Here is a 17,771-nt window from a genome sequence, read left to right on the forward strand (position 1 = left end):
AAAAAGACAAAAAAAAGAAGAAATAGATCCATTAGCATTTTTAAATGTAATCATATTAGACAGCCAATTCCAATAACACAAGTACAAATTCAGAAAACTCTTCCTTAAAAATGTGGTTCTTCTACGGAGTTCCCGTCGTGGCGCAGTGGTTAACGAATCCGACTAGGAACCATGAGGTTGCGGGTTCAGTCCCTGCCCTTGCTCAGTGGGTTGACGATCCAGCGTTTCCGTGAGCTGTGGTGTAAGTTGCAGACGCGGCTCTGATCCCCCATTGCTGTGGCTCTGGCGTAGGCCAGGGGCTACAGCTCCGATTTGACCCCTAGCCTGGGAACCTCCATATGCCTCGGGAGCAGCCCAAAGAAATAGCAAAAAGACCAAATAAATAAATAAATAAATAAATAATTGAATTTTTACAAAAATGTGGTTCTTCTAGAACCACTTTCAGAGTTCCCAGGTGGCACAGTAAGTTAAGGATCCATCATTGTCACTGCTGTGACTTGGGTCACTGCTGTGATGCAGATTCAATCCCTCACCCGGATGCCATGGGTCCAGCCAAAAATAAAAATAATAAAATATAATCACTCTCAGTACCCAAATATGCATTATCCAGAGTTCTCCACAGAAACAGAAACAATAGCATGGATGGACAAATAGAAAGATTGATAGATAGATAGATAGATAGATAGATAGATAGATAGACAGACAGACAGACAGACAGACAGACAGATAGATAGTTATGGAATCACCTCATGTGATCATGGAGGCTGAGAAGTTCCATGATTTACTCTCTGCAAGCTGGAGAACAGGAAAGTCAGTGGTGTAATTCAGTCCAAGTCTGAAGTACTGAGATTCATGGGTCTGATGGTAAGTCCCACTCTGTGTCCAAAAGCATGAGACCAGGAGCACTGACATCTGAGGGCAGAAGAAGATGGATGTCTCAGCTCAAGCAAAGAGAGTAAATTATCCCTTATTCTAATTTTCTGTTCTATTTAGGACCTCAATGGATTGGATAATGCCCTCCAAAGTAGGTGAGTTCAATCTTTTTCACTCAGTCTACTAATTCAGACAGTCTCCTCAGGACACATGTTCACAGACACACACAGAAACTATGTCTTGCAAAGCTATCTGGGCATTCCTTAGCCCAGTCAAGTTGACACATAAAATCAATTATCACACCAGTAAAGCCACAAAAGACTTGAATCTCATTTAAGCAAAATATTTTGGGTTTTTTTTTTTTGTTGTTTTCTTCTTTGTTCTTTTTTAGTGAATTCAATTTCTTTGATCAGTATGAGACTATACATGTTATTTATTTCTTGAATGAGCTTTGCTAGCTAGTGTCAGTCAAGGAATCTTCCCATTTCATCTATTGAACAAGTTTGGAGGGTAATATTTTCTATAATGTTTTCTGCCATACATTTAATATCTGAAGATTCTATATTGATATGACCTCTGGAATTACTGATTTTGGTAATTTGTGTGCCTTTACTTCTCTCTCTCTCTCTCTCTCTCTCTGTCATATCAGTCTCACTAAATGTATATTAATTTCAAAGAAACAGCTTCTGGGTTCACTGATTTTTTTCTATTGATTTCCTGGTTTCTATCTAATTTGTTTCTATTCTTTTTAAAAATTTTTTTACTATAGTTGATTCCAAAGTTCTGTCAATTTCTGCTACACAGCAGAGACCCAGTTATACATGTATATACATTCTTTTTCCCATATTATCATCCATCATGTTTTATCACAAGTGATTGGATATAGATCCCTGTGCTCTACAGCAGGATCTCACTGCTTATCCATCCTAAATGTAATAGTTCACATCTACTAACCCCAAACTCCCAGTCCCTCCCACTCCCTCCCCTCTAATATTTATTACTTTTCCTTCTTCTTTCTTTGCGTATAATTTGAATTTATTTTTCCAATTTCTTCAATTGTAAGTTTAGGTCATTGATTTTTGAGACTTTGCTTCTTTTCTAATATAAGCATTTAATAGTACAAATTCCCATCCATATGCATTGCTTTAGCTTCATCTAGCAAATTTTGACCTGTTGTATGTTCCTTTTCTAATTTTCCTTGAGATTTCTTTGATTCCTACATTACTTAACTTCCAGTATTTCAGAGTTACCAGATATATTTCTAAAACGATTTCCTATTTTAACTCTTTCGTATTCAAACAACATATTGTATATAATTTCAGTTTTTTGAATTTGTCAAGATGTGGTTTTTTGCCCAGTACAGTCTAGTTTGCACCCCTCTATCATTATGGAATGTACTTCTTATATGTTTTGTGAGGCATTAAGTTAGCACTTCCAACTTGCTTTTTTTTTTTTTTACAACTTCATTCTAAATTTATGGGATGCTGCCAAATCAGTTCCTAGAGGAACACTCCTAGGGATACAGATTTTCCAAAAAAATATAATATTCAAAAATCGGTTGCCTTTCTGTATACTAAGAATGACATATTAGAAAAGGAATAAAAAAAAACAGTCTTTTAAAATTGCTCCACCAAAAGTTAAATGCTTAGGAATAGTCTTCTTTTTTGGGGGGGGTTATTTTGAGGTCTTTTTTATTATTACTCAAATGAATTTATCACATCTGTAGTTATATAATGATCATAACAATCCAATTTCCAGGATTTCCATCCCATTACCCAAGCACATCCTCCCACCCCCCAAACAGTCTCCTCCATAAGTTTTTCAATGTCTGTGAGGCAGCATCTGTTCTGCAAAGAAGTTCAGTCTGTCCTTTTTTCAGATTGCAAATGTCAGGGAAAGCATTTGATGTTGGTGTCTCATTGTATGGCTGACTTCACTTAGCATGATAGTTTCTAGGTCCATTCCTGTTGCTAAAAATGCGGGTATTTCGTTCATTTTAATGGCTGAGTAATATTCCATCGTGTATATGTACCACGTCTTTTTTTTAAAAGCTGCTGTTATTTTTATTTTATTTATTTATTTATTTTGTCTTTTTGCTATTTCTTGGGCCGCTCCCGCAGCATATGCAGGTTCCCACGCTAGGGGTCCAATCGGAGCCGTAGCCACCAGCCTATGCCAAAGCCACAGCAATGCGGGATCCAAGCCACGTCTGCAACCTACACCACAGCTCATGGCAATGCCGGATCGTCAACCCACTGAACAAGGCCAGGGACAGAACCCCCACCCTCATGGTTCCCAGTCGGCTTCGTTAACTACTGCACCACGACGGGAACTCCTGTACCACATCTTCTTGATCCACTCCTCTGTCGATGGACATTTAGGTTGTTTCCATGTCTTGGCTATTGCAAATAGTGCTGCAATGAACATCGGAGTACATGTGTCTTTGCAAGTCATGGTTTTCTCAGGGTAGATGCCCAGGAGTGGGATTGCTGGATCAAGTGGTAGTTCTATTTGTAATTTTCTGAGGAATCTCCACACTGCTTGCACCAATTTACAATCCCACCAACAGTGTCCTGGGGTTCCTTTTTCTCCACACCCTCTCCAGCACTTATTGTTTACAGACTTTTGGATGACGGCCATTCTGGCTGGTGTCAGGTGGTACCTCATAGTAGTTTTGATTTGCATTTCTCTAATAATGACTGATGTTGAACATCTTTTCATGTGTTTTTTTGGCCATCTGTATGTCTTCTTTGGAGAACTGTCTATTTAGATCTTCTGCCCATTTTTGGATGGGGTTGTTTGTTTTTTTGGTATGGAGCTGTGGAAAGTGTTTATAGATTTTGGAGATTAATCCCTTGTCAGTTGATTCACTTGCAAAGATGTTCTCCCATTCTGTGGGTGGTCTCTTTATTTTGTTTAGGGTTTCCTTTGCTGTGCAGAAACTTTTAAGTTTGACTAGGTCCCATTTGTTTATTTTTGTTTTTGTGGTCAATACCCTGAGAGGTGGATCTGAGAAGATGTTGCTGTCGTTTACGTCAGAGAGTGTTTGGCCTCTGTTTTCCTCTAAGAGTTTGATAGTGTCTGGTCTCATATCTAGGTCTTAGATCCATTTGGAGTTTATTTTTGTGGGTGGTGTTAGGGAGTGTTCTAATTTCATTCTTTTCCATGTGGCTGTCCAGTATTCACAGCACCACTTATTGAACAGGCTGTCTTTTCTCCATTGTATATTCCTGCCTCCTTTGTCATAGATGAGTTGGCTGTAGGTGCATGGGTTGAATTCTGGGCTTTCTATCCTGTTCCACGGATCTATATTTCTGTCTTTGTGCCAGTAGCATATGGTTTTGATGATTGTTGCTTTGTAGTAGAGTCTGAAGTCAGGGAGCCTGATTCCTCCAGCTCCATTTTTCTTTTTCAGGATGTCTTTGGCTATTCTGGGTCTTTTGTGCTTCCAAACAAACTTTAAACTATTTTGTTCGAGTTCTGTGAAGTATGTCTTGGAAAGTTGATAGGGATTGCATTGAATCTATAGATTGCCTTGGGTAGTAGTCATTTTGATAATATTAACTCTTCCAATCCAAGAGCATATATTTGTGTCCTCTTTGATTTCTTTCATCAGTGTCTTACAGTTTTCAGAGTACAGGTCTTTTGTCACTTTAGGTAGGTTTACTCCTAGGTATTTTATTCTTTTGGATGCGGTGGTAAATGGGATTGCTTCCCTAATTTCTCTTTCTGCTCTTTCATTGTTAGTGTATAGAAATGCCATCAATTTGTGTGTATTAATTTTGTATCCTGCGACTTTGCCAAATTCGTGGATGAGCTCTAACAGTTTTCTGGTAGAGTCTTTAGGGTTCTCTAGGTATAGTATCATGCCATCTGCAAATAGTGATAGTTTGACTTCTGCCTTTCCAATTTGGATTCCTTTCATTCCTTTTACTTCTCTGATTGCTGTGGCTAGGACTTCCAGAACTATGTTGAAGAGTAGTGGTGGGAGTCAACATCCTTGTCTTGTTCCTGATCTCAGTGGGAATGCTTTCAGCTTTTCACCATTGAGAATGATGTTCGCTGTGGGTTTGTCATATATGGCCTTTATCACGTTGAGGTAGGTTCCCTCTATGCCCACTTTCTGGAGGGTTTTTATCAGAAATGGGTGTTGGATTTTGTCAAAGGCTTCTTCCGTGTCTATTGAGAGGATCATATGGTTGTTATTCTTCAGTTTGTTAATGTGGGGTATCACACTGATGGATGTGTGGATATTGAAGAACCCTTGCATCCCTGGGATAAATCCCACTTGATCCTGATGTACAATCCTTTTAATGGATTGTTGGATGTGGTTTGCTAGTATTTTGTTCAGGATTTTTGCATCGATGTTCATCAGTGAAATTGGCCTGTAGTTTTCTTTTTTTGTGGTATCTTTGTCTGGTTTTGGTATCAGGCTGATGGTGGCCTCATAGGATGAGTTTGGGAGAATCCCTTCCTCTGCAATTTTTTGAAATAGTTTCAGAAGGAGAGGTGTCAGCTCTTCTCTAAATGTTTGATAGAATTCGCCTGTGAAGCCATCTGATCCTGGACTTTTGTTTGTTGGGAGTTTTTTAATCACAGTTTCAATTTCAGATCTTGTGATGGGTCCATTCATCTTTTCTATTTCATCTTGGTTTAGTCTTGGAAGATCGTACTTTTCTAAGAATTTGTCCATTTCTTCTAGGTTTTCTGTTTTTTTGGCATATAGTTGCATATAGTAGTCTCTTAGGATCCTTTGTATTTCTGTGATGTCCATTGTCACTTCTCCTTTTTCATTTCTAATTTTATTGATTTGAGTCCTCTTTTTTGCTTGATAAGCCTGGCTAGGGGTTCATCAATTTTGTTGATCTTTTCCAAGAAGCAGCTTTTCATTTTATTGATCTTTTCTATGGTTTTCTTTGTTTCTAGTTCATTGATTTCTGCTCTGATCTTTATGATTTCTTTCCTTCTACTAACTTTAGGTCTTGTCTGTTCTTCTCTGTAAAGCTGCTTTAGATGTAAAATTAGCTTGTTTATTTGAGCTTTTTCTTGTTTCCTGAGGTGGGCTTGTATTGCTATAAACTTTCCTCTTAGAATGGCTTTTGCTGCATCCCATAGGTTTTGGAGTGTCGTATCTTCATTTTCATTTGCTTCTAGGTATTCTGTAATTTCCTCTTTGATTTCTTCAGTGATCCACTGGTTGTTTAGTAGCATGTTGTTTAGTCTCTACATGTTTGTGTTTTTTGAAGATTTTTTCTTGTTGTTGGTTTCCAGTGGTATAGCATTGTGGTCAGAAAAGTTGCCTGATATGATTTCAATTTTCTTAAAGTTACCAAGGTTGGATTTGTAGCCCAGGATGTGATCAATCTTAGAGAATGTTCCATGTGCACTTGAGAAGAATGTGTATTCTGCTGCTTTTGGATGGAATGTCCTATAAATGTCTATTACGTCCATGTGGTTTAATGCATCATTCCGGGCCTGTGTTTCTTTATTGATTTTCTGTCTGGCTGATCTGTCCATTGCTGTAAGTGGGGTGTGAAAGTCCCCCACTATTATTGTGTTATTGTCGATTTGTCTTTTTAAGGTTGTTAGCAGTTGCCTTATATATTGTGGTGAACTTATGTTGGGTGCATACATATTTAAAATTGTTACATCTTCTTCTTGGATTGATCCTTTGATCATTGTGTAATGCCCTTCCTTGTTTCTTAAAAGATTCTTCATTTTAAAGTCTATTTTGTCTGATATGAGTATTGCTACTCCAGCTTTCTTTTGATCCCCGTTTGCATGAAATATTTTCTTCCATCCTCTCACTTTCAATTTGTATGTGTCCCTAGAGGTGAAGTGGGTCTCTTGAAGACAGCATATATATGGGTCTTGTTTTTGTATCCATTCAGCCAGTCTATGTCCTTTGGTTGGGGCATTTATTCCATTAACATTTAAGGTAATTATTGATATGTATGTTCTTATTGCCATTTTATTCATTGCTTTGGATTTGTTTTTGTTGCTCTTTTTTCTTTCCTTCTTCTCTTGTTCTTTTCTGCCTAGAGAAGTTCCATTAGTATTTGTTGTAAGGCTGGTTTAGTATTGCTGAATTCTCTCAGCTTTTGCTTAACTGTGAAGCTTTTGATTTCTCCTTCAAATCTGAATGAGAGCTTTTCTGGGTAGCATAATCTTGGTTGGAGGCTGTTTCCGTTCATCACGTTAAGTATATCATGCCACTCCCTTCTGGCCTGCAGAGTTTCTGCTGACAAATCTGCCAATAACCTTATTGGGGTTCCCTTATATGTTATTTGTTTCTTTTCCCTAGCTGCTTTCAAGATTTTCTCTTTGTCTTTAATTTTGATTTCTCTTTGTCTTTAATTAACTTTGTCTCTGGGTGTCCCTCCTTGGGTTTATTTTATATGGTACTGGTTGTGCTTTCTGGATTTGAGTGAGTGATTCCTTCCCCATGTAAGGGAAGTTTTCGGCTATTATCTCTTGGAATATTTTTTCTGTCTCCTTCTCTCTCTCTTCTCCTTCTGGCACCCCTATAATACAGATGTTGGTGCGTTTAATGTTGTCCCAGAGTTCTCTGAGAGTCTCTTCATTTGTTTTCAATCTTTTTTCTCTTTTCTGTTCTGCCTCAGTGATTTCCATTAATCTGTCCTCCACCTCACTTATTCATTCTTCTGCCTCCTGTATTGTGCCGTTAGCGGCTTCTAGTGAATTTATTATTTCAGTTATTGTATTTTGCATCTCTTCTTGCTTAAGTTTTATATCTTGTATCTCTTTGGTCAGTGTTTCCTGTAAGTTATCCATCTCTGCCTCCAGTTTATTTCCAATGTCTTGCATCATCTTCAACATCAACAGTCTAAAGTCTTTTTCCTGGAGGCTAAGAATCTCCTCATGGCTTAGCTGGTTTTCTGGGGTTTTTCCTTTCTCCCTCATCTGAGTTATAGTTCTCTGTCTCTTCATTTTTATAGGTTTTTGGTGTGGTGACCTTTTTACAGATAATAGAGTTGTAGCCTCTCTTACTTCTGGTGTCCACCCCCCTGTGCCTGAAGTTGGTATGGGGCTTGCTGTAGGCTTTCTGATGGGAGGGGCTGATGCCTGCCCACTGGTAGGTGGAGCTTATTCTGATCCCTCTGGTGGATGTAGCTTAGTCTCTGGATGGGATTAGAGGCAGCTGTGTGCCTGAGGGGTCTTTGGGTAGCCTGCTTACTGAGGGGCAGGATTGTGATCCCACCTGGATTGTTGTTTGCCCTGGAGGTTCTCAGCAACTGAGTGATGGGTGGGCCAGATTTTCCCAAAATGGCCACCTCCATAGAAAGGCATGGGCTGCTGAATATTCCCGAGAGCTTTGCTTTCCATGTCCTTCCCTCACAACAAGCCACGTTCACCCCTGTGTTCCCAGGAGGTCCTCCAAGAACTGCAGTCAGGTTTGACCCAAATTCCTATGGAGACTTTGCTTTGCCCTGGGACCCAGTGCACGTGAAAGTCCGTGTGAACCTTTTGAGAATGGGGTCTCTGTTTCCCCCAGTCCTGTGGAGCTCCTGGGCACAAGACCCACTGGCCTGCAATGCCAGATGCTCCAGGGGCTCTTTCTCCCAGGGCCAGATCCCCACACGTGAGAATTTGATGTGGGGCTCAGAACTCTCACTCCTGTAGGTGAGTCTCTGTAAACCAGTTAGTTTCCAGTCTGTGAGGCTTCACACCCAGGAGGTATGGGGTTGTTTATATCGTGAAATCGCCCCTCCTACATCTTGATGTGTCCTCCTCTTTTTCTTCTGCAGTAGGATATCTTTTTTAAGGTTTCTGGTGCATTTGGATGAAGCGTGCTCAGTCTTTAGTTGTGAATTTTGTTGTTTTTAAGGGAGTAGTTGAGCTCCAGTCCTTCTATTCCGCCATCTTGGTCCCATCTCCCCTCGGTTAGGATTCCCAACTTGCTTTTGATTCGTGTTTGATTTGTCTTTTTCTATCCTTATACTTTTAACTTATTTCTTTCTTTTTATTTAAAGTGAAGGGTTTTTAACACTATATAATTTGATTTTGCTTTTTTATCCAGTCCAACTAATTGTGATATTTAATCAACATGTGTAAGCAAATTACATTTAGTATGGAAAGAGTATGCCTTTAATCTACTGTCTTGTTATATTTTTCAATTTATCACATCTGCTTTTTGTTCAGTTTGTCCTGTTTCCTCCCTTCTTATGCATCTGTTTACCAGTTAATATCATACCAGTTTATCTTCACTACTGGCTTATTAGTTATGTATATATTTGCTTAACATTATTTGGAACTTGCTCTAGAGGTTACAACATAAATATATTCAACTCACAATATTCCTTTAAATAATATTACATCATTATTTGAATAATGAATGAGTTCCCTTTGTGGCACAGCAGAAACTAATCCAACTAGTATCCATGAGGATGCAAGTTCAATCCCAAGCCTTGCTCATTAGGTTAAGGATCCAGCAATGCCATGAGATGTGGGGCAGATTACAGAAACAGCTTAGATCTGGCATTGCTGTGGCTGTAGCATACAGCTACAGCTACAGCTCTGATTCGCCCCTAGCCTTAGAACTTTCATATCCTCTGGGTGTGGCCCTAAAAAGCAAAATATAAATAAATAAATAAATAAATAAATAAATAGTACTACATCAGTACATGGACAGTGTGATATCTTCACTTTTCTTTCCTTCCATCCATCTTTTTTACTATAGTTGCCTTTAAGTTTTAATTCTATACATGTGATAAGTCCCATAGTACATTGTAAACAATTATCTTTTCTTTAAAAGATCAATGAAAAGTATTTGTATTTACCCACCATTTTACCATTTCCTGTACTACTCAATCCTTCATGCAGATCCAAATTTCCTTCTGATATAATTTTTCTGCCTAAAGAACTTCTTATACTGTATTTGTAAAGTAAATCCTCTGGGAATGAATTAAATGGCTTTTTGTTTACCCACTTGTGTAGATATTTTTATTTCATCTTCATTTTTGAAAATTCTACAGAGTTCTGGATTGCATGGATTCTGGGGAGAAGTCTGCTGTCCTCCTTAAGTCTGTTCCTCTGTATGTAATGTGTCTTTTTTTTTTTTCCTTCTCTTCTTCTGTGAGGGCACTAATGTTGGTGTTTGAGTTAGCCTCACCAGTAGTTGAGCTTGGCTTCACTTTAGTTATTTCTATAGTTTTTTTTTTTTTTTTTTTTGTCTTTTTGCTATTTCTTTGGGCCGCTCCCGCGGCATATGGAGGTTCCCAGGCTAGGGGTCGAATCAGAGCTGTAGCCACTGGCCTATGCCAGAGCCACAGCAACGCTGGATCCGAGCCGTGTCTGCAACCTACACCACAGCTCACGGCAACGCCGGATCGTTAACCCACTGAGCAAGGGCAGGGACCGAACCCGCAATCTCATGGTTCCTAGTCGGATTCGTTAACCACTGCGCCACGACGGGAACTCCAATTTCTATAGTTTTTTTGTTTTTTTGGTTTTTTTTTTTTTTTTTTTTTTTTGCTTTTTAAGGCCACACCTGTGACATATGGAAGGAAGTTCCCAGGCTAGGGGTCAAATTGGAGTTGCAGATACCGGCCTACACCACAGCCACAGCAACACCATATCCAAGCTGCATCTGTGGCCTATACCACTGCTCACAGCAGTGCCAGATCCTTAACCCACTGAGTGGGACCAGGGTTTTAACCCACATCTTCATGGCTACTAGTCAGGTTCATTACAACTGAGCCACAATGGGAACTCCTATAGTTATTTTCAATACTCCACAGACTTGACATTCCTTCAGCAATGGGCAGTGCCACTTTGTGTTAATGTAGCATCTGGAGCACTGGAGGCTCTCTCAGTGATCTTATTCCTCATTCTACTTTCAGCATGACATGTATACCTGGGCCACAGGGGGCTCTCCCTCAGCAGCTAATGACAGATGCTCTTAGTGGAGGCAGAGAGGTTTCTTATTTTTGTCCTCCAACCTCAATCTTAGACAGGTCCTTTATGCCTAACCTGCGGGGTGGGGCTTTCTCAGCTTCCTGCACTCTCTTTGTGTTAGCCGAATTTTTCCTTGTATCAGTGGGGATCTTGAATGCAAGCAAGTTATCTGCCTCTTCCCCAGAGTAGCAGACCTCCGCCTAACATCAGTATGGGGTTTGGAACCAAAGGAGCCTTTTCACTTCTCTTCCAGACACATCCGTTGCTTTCACCCCTCCCTCGACATCACTAAACCTTCGCTAGGGACCCAAGATGAAAAAGTTTTTCCTGTCCCTCCCACAGTGGCTGATGTCTCTGTTTCAATAGGACAAGGTTTGAGGAAGCAAGCAGGATTTCTTATGTATGTGCTATGGAGGTGGCTCTCTCAGGTCTCTAGGAATTCCCTCAATCTTCACCATGAATGCAAGCAGAGGTCTGCAAAACACAGCTGGCAGATGAACTTGGATTTTTTTTTGGGGGGGGGGTCTGAGACTTTCAGAGAATCCAAACTCTCTCATTAGCTTATATTTGTCCATTATGAATTTGATACAATTTCAGTTGCCTTTTTCTCACCTGCTTTTATGAATGTCACTTCTTCCACACGTGCTTTTCCAGAAGTGAAGAATTTTGTATGTCCCAACTCTCTTCAGAGGGACTTGTTACCCCTTAGTTTCAGTTTACATGGCTGCCTTGTTGCCTCAGCTCTCTAACAGTTTAAAAAAAAAAAACTGGTAGGTTCATCAAATTTAATAAGTGTCCTGTGTGGTGAGGGATGTTTATAATGGTGGAGGTTATGCACGTGTGGAGGCAGGGGGCATATGGGCAGTCTCTATACCTTCCTCTTAATTTTGCAGTGACCCAACAACTGCTCTAAATAAATAATTTTTTAAAAAATTTATAATGTTACAGATCATTGGACTTTTTCTTACTGTCAGAGTGAAAGTGGCTTTCTCTTGAGGCTTTCTTCATCCTATGTGAGTGTAGAACTCTCACTTGCTAATACTATGACTACTAGCAGAAAAATTATATTCAAATATTTGAATTAAAATATAATCCAAATAGGGCTTGCAAGCTAAATTCAGCCAATGGCTTGTTTTTGTATAGGCCCTTGAATGCTTTTTACTTTTTCAAAGGATTTTTTTTTTTGGAAAAAAAATAGAACCATATGTTGGAAAGACTATCTGTGGTCCACAAAGACTAACATATTTACTTCTGGGCCCTTTAAAGAAAAGGTTGGTGATCCAATATGATGCTAATATCTCTTATTCTGCTTTCAATAATTGCATGTTTTTATAAACATTGGTAGTAGTCATTTCACAATGCATATGTATTTTATTTTATTTTATTTTATTTTGTCTTTTGTCTTTTTGTTGTTGTTGTTGTTGTTGCTATTTCTTGGGCCGCTCCCGCGGCATGTGGAGGTTCCCAGGCTAGGGGTTGAATCGGAGCTGTAGCCACCGGCCTACGCCAGAGCCACAGCAACGCGGGATCCGAGCGGCATCTGCAACCTACACCACAGCTCACGGCAACGCCGGATCCTTAACCCACTGAGCAAGGGCAGAGACCGAACCCGCAACCTCATGGTTCCTAGTCGGATTCGTTAACCACTGCGCCACGACGGGAACTCCTGCATATGTATTTTAAATCATCATGCTATACTCCATTTGAAAAATTTTAAAACAAACAAACAAACAAACAAACAAAAAAAACAGGAGTTCCTGCTGTGGCACAGTGGGTTAAGAATCCGACTACAGCAGCTTGGGTCACCAAGAAGGCACAGGATCCCCAGCCTGGCCTGATGCAATGGGTTAAAGGATCTGGTGTTGCTGCAGCTTCGCCATAGGTCACAGCTGCAGCATAGGTCAGAGCTGCAGCTTGGAGATCCAATCTCTAGCCCACAAACTTCTGTAAACTGTGAATGCGGCCATTTAAAAAATCACATTACACAACTTAGTATATAAAATGTTTCTCAGTTAAACCTCAATAAAGCTGGGGGCAAAAGAATACAACCCTTCCAGACATTTTCTAGTTCACAAACACTCTCAATAGTTTGCTTCAATCTCAATCTATTTCCCTATAAATTATTTGAAAACTCTTTTTCATAACATAATATTAATAGTTTTCACAACCATCATTCATTTTTGCAGAATATTATTATAACTATGATTAAATAAGTTTATACTTTCACTGGCTAGCAGTGTATCTACTAATAGATTTTTATTCAAAGTTGCGTCTGGAAATGTTACCTATCTGTCTTAACAAAACTGTCATAGCAAAGCATTATAGACTGGATACTTATAACAACAGAAATTTACTTCCCAAGGTTCTGATGGTTGGAAGTTTGAGATCAGAGTGCCAGCATGATTGGAGTCTGGTGAGAGCCCTCTCCTGGGTTGCAGAATTCTTGTTCTATCCTCACATGGAAGAAAGAAGATGAGAGAGTTCTCTGGGATCCTTTTTATAGGGGCACTAATCCCATTCATAAGGGCTCCACTCTCATGACCTAATTATCTCCCAAAGGCCCTAGTTTCTAATGCTATCACAATGAGGATTAGGTTTCAACATATAAATTTTGGAGAGAAAGAAACATATAGTCCATTGCACTATAATTGAAAGAGTATGTTCAGACGATAACCATAACTTCAAGTGTTGTGTTTTGTTTTTTTTTTTAGATTGCTAATGATGTGACATTGGCTAGATATGATGATTTTTTCTAAGAATTATCAGGGATCACACTCTAGTACAGGGATGCCAGAAATCTTGTTGGCATACATTATTTGGCTACTTGGTCTTCCTAAGCATCCTAAACTGAAGTGAAGCTGAATGGTAGACTAAGGCCAAGTATTTGTGTAACATGCAAACTGTGTTTGGATGAATACATGCCATAGGAAACTTTTTAGGAATAAAGGAACATGAAAGGAACACATGATTTTAATAAGAAAGAATATCTTGCATACCCTCTGTAGTTTCAACTTGGAAACTTTTCTAACTATTCCATGACTTTATATTTCTCAAGTTAATATATTAAAATGTCAATATCTCAGAATCTTTGATTCTGTGTCTTAGTAAATGTGTCATTTATCTAAAGTGTATGGTGATACAAAAGTTCAAATGTAACAAACTATTAATTTGTTTAAAAATTCATCAGGATTACTGCCTAGTAAGACCTGACAGTAAACACTGATATTTATTTGCATTGAACGTTTCCAAGTACATTATGAGAAAATTGGAAAGAATACTCATATTGAAAATATTTTGAGTATGTGTAAAATGGGACAAAACCAAACATTACAGTTGCCACTGTCACTGTATGCTAATTAAATACATAGAAAGGCTCAATAAATTCAGGGAGAAAAGAGACTGGTCAAGGCAGCACCATACAAGTGCAAAATCACACACATGAACAAATCCTGCAGCTGTAGAAAGATACAAGAGGAAAGAATCTTGGCATTACAGAGATGATGAACCACAAAGCCCCACCACTAATCAGACTTTCTTCTCACAAACACAGGATTCCACAAGTAAGTTTGCTGAGGGTCAAAGTTGAACCAACATAAATTACATCAAGAACTATTTGCAGGATTATGTAGAAAGACACTGATAAGAATGAAGTTACTGTGAGCAGGTCCTAGTTCATCATTCTCATAGATAGCCAAAGAAATGGCCTATAAGCACTTATCTGATACCCTCTAAAGTAGTGATCTTCAAACTTTTCTACTGCAATGCATGAAAAATACACCTTTTGTAGATAATTCAGTAGGTATATAAAAATATGTACATGTGTAGTCTATTTTCATATTCTATATGCAGTTCAGGCTGACATTTACTACTTACTTTAACTCTTTTATTTAAAATGCTATTTGTGGATTTCCCGTTGTGGCTCACTGGTTAACGAATCCGACTAGGAACCATGAGGTTGCAGGTTCGATCACTGGCCTTGCTCAGTGGGTTAAGGATCCGGCGTTGCTGTGAGCTGTGGTGTAGGTCACAGATGCGGCTCGAATCTGACGTTGCTGTGGCTGTGGCGTAGGCTGGCAGCTACAGCTCTGATTAGACCCCTAGCCTGGGAGCCTCCATATGCCGTGGGTGCGGCCCTAGAAACGACAAAAAAAAATAAAATAAAATAAAACAAAATGCTATTTGTGCTTGATAACATTAATCTTATAACCCACTATGAATCACAAAACACAGTTTGGTAAACAGTAAAGTCTTCTCACAGAACATCTCCAATGATAAATAAATGCTGCTATTGAAGCACATGCAAATACATGTGAGAACACTCATTTTGTCCTCATCCTTAAAAATTCAGTATGTTCAGACAAAAAGGCCATCTTTGATATATGCCACCAGGGTCACTACAAAATATATAATTACTTAGGAAATGTAAGTGCCATTTGTAAAGCTTCACATAAAAATTCAGATAACAGTGTTTATTTTGCGCAAGACAACTACCACTTGATACAAAAGGGAACTCACAGGCAAAAGGGTCAGCAGGTTCCTAGGGCATGCTGTTCTTTTGGATGCTGTGGAAACTGTCCCTGGGCTTGGGCATAGCTGAAGGGCATGTACTGCTGTGCTATAGCAAAAGGACCCTAACTCCTACTGTGTTCCAATCTTACAAGGCAAGCTTGAGAGTTGCATTTCACATGACAAGTAATTAATAACTTGACCCCAACCACCAAGCAGTCCAAACTTAGATGCCAACTGTATGTGATACTCTGGAAAAAGGCAGCTTCCCAGAATCTGCAGAACTTGTCCCATCCCCCACTCAATGGTGATCCTGTGGAAATATAAACCTCTTCATAAATTCTCCTGCTTGAAAGAAGGAAAGCTGTACTCATATGGAAAACTGCAGGTAGAGGAGCTGCTGGTAAGCCCAGCTCTCCTTGTTTAGCAGCACACAGAGAGTTCCCAGAGTCATGTATTGGGCAGTTCTTTCATACTTTCTACTGCTTATTGTGTGTCACAAGAGCTACTTCACAATTTGCTTCTTCTGCCCAAATCCAAGGATGGTCCTTTATCAGGTTAGCCAGATCTCCCACAGGAATGGTGGGAAAAAGCTAAAGATTGGCATCAAGTTGAAGTCTGCTTTATGAAGTGGATGCAACAATTCAGCAATCAAAGCCTAGGTCCTCATGACCCGCAGCTGTCCAGCCATCTGAGAGCATGAATTTGACCGTTTGCTGGATAGGTGCTCACAGAACGTCTAAGTCCAGAAATTACTAGCTCCATTCTTGGAGCATTTCTTCAGTGAACTCCACAAAGAAAAAAAGGACTTGAAGGGAAAAAAAGTAAATAAAATTTGATAATGATAGTATATTTGCTGAAAAGGATCAAAAAGGATAAGCGATAAACTAAATAAGAGATAAAAGATTATGCGTTCTCACTTTTAAAAAATTGAAGAACTGTTAAGTCCAAGCTCATACTGCTCACCACAAGACAGACCAATAAATCAAGAGACAGGGTGCTGGGGCAAGGAATAGCAACTTTATTCAGTAAGCCAGCAGACTGAGAAGGTGGTGGACTAGTGTCCCAAAGAATTATCTTACCTGAGTTAGAATTCAGACATCTTTCATACCAAAAGGAGAGGAGGTGTTGCTGGTTATTGCAAACTTCTTAGTGCCAGAATCCTTTGTTCTTGCAGCTGTCCACATACATCTGGTCATGTTCCTGTAAAAATGCAACAAGACAATTGTTAGTCTCCATTCTGCAGATTTGTATCTCTATATGAATGGGAAAGTGTTATACCTTTAAGAGTCAAGCCTGGAAGGCAGAACCTTAAGAACAGGCTATCATTATATTTCAGGTTTCTTCTCTGTTACAGAACTACAATTCCTATTCAACCCTGCCGCCACATTGAAAGTCCTCCCTTGTCCAGCTCAAGGTATTTCCTTAAAAGATACCCAAGTGGATGTCAGCTCAACAATATGTCCTTATACATTTACAAAAGCTACTTTCTGATTAGGGCTTCCTTCCTTTCTGTATACTATTTCCCACACAAAAACTGGTATGTTATATAAAAGTAATTAGAAACCTGCTCACAGCTTCCTGACTACATTCACAAGAGTTTATATTCTACTGGCTTCAACAATATAACTACTAACACAGAAATTGCTCATTTAAGAAGATAAAAGTTCAAAATAACTTTATTGTTCATTCCAAAAACTACTTGAAAGACCCACCAACTCTTCAATAAAAAGTTCCAAATGACATTTTTCAACTCCAAGACCCTCTGAACTGTCTTAAAATTCTTGCCTTTTGGTGTCCACTAAACCTAAACCATTATATCACAATTCTTACTCAATCCTAATCACACCCTGCCACCTCAATGAAAGACCTGCTCTACACCAGACTTCAACATCTAAATAAATAGCCCTCCTGCTCTGCCACCTCTGAGACTCTAAGAAAGCTCTGTCCAGAGAGTGCTTTCCTGGCAGTGTTATGCAATAAAATCAGCTTTGCTTATCAAGTTGTTTGGCTGATATTTGGGAAGTACAGTATATGAAGATCATAGTCACACCGCTGTACATCATGTCACAGAGGACTGAGCTGAGATCCTAAGGCCAATATCTATAGATATTACTGGACCATACACTGACTGAATGACAATAAGTATATTCAGAGAAATCAGTTACCAGTACAGTGATTTGAATGTGCATTTCTCCAAGCAAAAAAAGAAACAGGTGAATGTATTCATCCTACAGATGTGAGCAAAGTCATTGCCAGTATGACAGAAAACCCAGAGGCAGAGAAAGAAACAGTTAATCAAAGCATGTATTAAAATAGGTATTAAAATCCTATAATATCTATTTCTATCATGGCCATCTTTCTGAGACATTCTCCACTAAGGGTAACCTGGGGCTGTCACCAGTCTGTGGATGCATAAGAAAGACTGGGTTGGAGGGAAAGAAACAAAAAAGAAAAAACACTTTTAAAATTTT

General features: G+C 39.2%; 1 long non-coding RNA gene across 8 annotated transcripts in view; it reads right to left on the reverse strand.

The window, feature by feature from the left end:
• LOC102166571 (uncharacterized) overlaps window positions 1–17,771 on the reverse strand; it is a 73,380-nt gene that overhangs the window by 20,603 nt on the left and 35,006 nt on the right. For 2 of the 8 annotated variants that reach the window (XR_014835464.1, XR_014835465.1), the window contains exons 3-4: window positions 16,380–16,500; window positions 747–912 (exon numbers count right to left, since the gene is read on the reverse strand). This is a non-coding gene — a long non-coding RNA (uncharacterized LOC102166571). Of the gene's footprint in view, window positions 1–303; window positions 913–10,326; window positions 12,350–14,819; window positions 16,501–17,771 lie in introns of those variants that run through there. The other 6 variants (XR_014835468.1, XR_014835467.1, XR_014835466.1 and 3 more) reach the window with 6 other exon arrangements.

This window comes from Sus scrofa, chromosome X (genome assembly GCF_054392235.1).
Source record: "Sus scrofa isolate SSC_HxYL_T2T_F1_AM1 chromosome X, Sscrofa_HxYL_maternal_Yorkshire_Landrace_v2.0, whole genome shotgun sequence".
NCBI classification, from domain to species: domain Eukaryota; kingdom Metazoa; phylum Chordata; class Mammalia; order Artiodactyla; family Suidae; genus Sus; species Sus scrofa.